Raw genomic sequence first — 2,026 nt, forward strand, 5'->3', positions numbered from 1 at the left:
CTCCTCGTCCTCCTCTTCCTTCGTCCCCTTTGTTCTTCCTCTTCTCTCGTGACCTAAATGTGGCAAGCTTCACCCTCCCTGGCTCTCTTTGTTCACAACTCCTGGTGTGGTACTAGAAAACATTTCCGATGGAGGCACACTCTTCTTTACCAGAGGCTTCCAGATACCATATCGTCTCCAGGATGCCGTGCTGTGACGCCGTCTTTACCACAAAAAAGGATCCGTGAAATTTCACATTTGAAGTCCCAACTCCTTTTCTTATTAGTACCTTGTCATCAACCTCTATGTGTGGCATTTCGTTGTTGCGTCTTCTGTCAAAGTTTCTCTTCATAATTTGTTTGTAGATATCCTCCGCCTGCGCGCTTTTATTTGTTTCGGTAAGTAGAAGTTTGCCAAGGATACCCAGTTGGCGATCCGCAGGAAGTGTCGGCGTGACTCCTGAGGTGGCAAAAAGTGGGCTGCACCCCAAGTCACTGGTGTATGACCGGTTATGGTGCCTCACAGCAGCCTCTAGGCAGCATTTCCACCCAACTGTAAACTTTGCGTACATCCTTATAAATTGCTTCACATCTGGGATGGCACGCTCTGTAAGGCCGTTTGCGGCCGGGTGGTAGGGCGAGCAAAATTTGATGTCATGCCATGATCTCGAGTCCACATCGCCAGTTTAGCGCTACGGAAAGCAGGCCCATTGTCACACACTATGGTCTTCGTGTGTCTAAAACATTCGGCTTGATGAAGAGCAATAACGCTGTGGGCGTCTTCCTTTACAGCCTTAGCCGTAATCATTCTGGTGCATTCGCCAATGCAAAGTAGAAACGCCTGCGTTTTCCTGACACCTTCACCTGCTTTCTTTAGCTCTGCAAAATCCAAGTGAACGACTTCAAAGGGCACTCGCGAATGCTGCGGGATTATGATGACGTCTGTCGCCTGTCTGTACTTCACTTTGTTTACTTGGCATGTGTGACATGTCCGTACATAGTTGCTGATCTCTTCTGTCATACTTGGCCATGTAAACCGCTTCAGTAGCTTGTTATATGTGCGCCAAAACCCATCATGCCCACCTGACTCTGGAGTATCGTGTTAAAGTGAAGGATCTTCGGAATCATTGTCGGTGGCACGTGGTACTTTCCATCGATCCCTTTCATTTCTTCTGTGCCTTCCCATAGCTTCACGTAATTTATCTGTTCCGGCTGTTGGCTTGTTTCATAGACTAGCAATCTGGTCAAGGCATCTGCATCGGTGAGCTGCGGACCAGGGCGGTGCGAAACGACGAAGTCAAATTGCTGCAGGTAGTTAACCCACCTTGCAATGCGTCCTCGTGGTTGTGCCATATCGAGAAGGTGTGTCAATGCCTGATGGTCAGTGAAAAGTGTGAATTTCGCTCCTTATAGGTAGGTCCGGAAATACTGAACAGCTTTCAAGACGGTCAGTGCTTCCTTTTCGGTGGTGTTGCAGTTCACTTCTGCAGGCTTCAATGTGTAGCTGTAGTATCCCACCACATGATGTCTTTGGTGGTCAGGTTCGTTTGAGAGTTTCTGATAGAGCACTGCCCCAGTTGCATAATGCGATGCATCAGTGTTCAAAATAAACGGTAGCGAGAAGTCAGGAATGCGGAGAATAGGGTTGGATGATATAAGCCTTACTAGCTCACGGTAGACAATTTCACACTCGTCATTCCACAGGAATGGTACGTCTTTTTCCATCAATCGTGTGAGGCATCGTGTTTTGACTGCATAGTCACTTATAAAGGCCCTAAAGTGTCCAGAGAGGCCCAGGATCTGTTACAACTGGTACAGCTAAACTTGTACTTGGCTGGCATGAAATAAGCTTCACATTTAACATCCATCTGCCGAAGCACCTGCGACCCTCAGTACCTGCGACCCTCAGTACCTGCGACCCTCAGTACCTGAGACCCTCAGTATGAATAAACGAAATGCGAAACAGAGGGGCTCGTTTTTTTTGTTAATCACGATGATATAAATCTAACAGGCAATGAAGTCAACAAAAGCATAGGGCTAATCAGCTG

Source organism: Dermacentor silvarum, chromosome 3 (genome assembly GCF_013339745.2).
Source record: "Dermacentor silvarum isolate Dsil-2018 chromosome 3, BIME_Dsil_1.4, whole genome shotgun sequence".
In the NCBI taxonomy this organism is placed as follows: Eukaryota; Metazoa; Arthropoda; class Arachnida; order Ixodida; family Ixodidae; genus Dermacentor; species Dermacentor silvarum.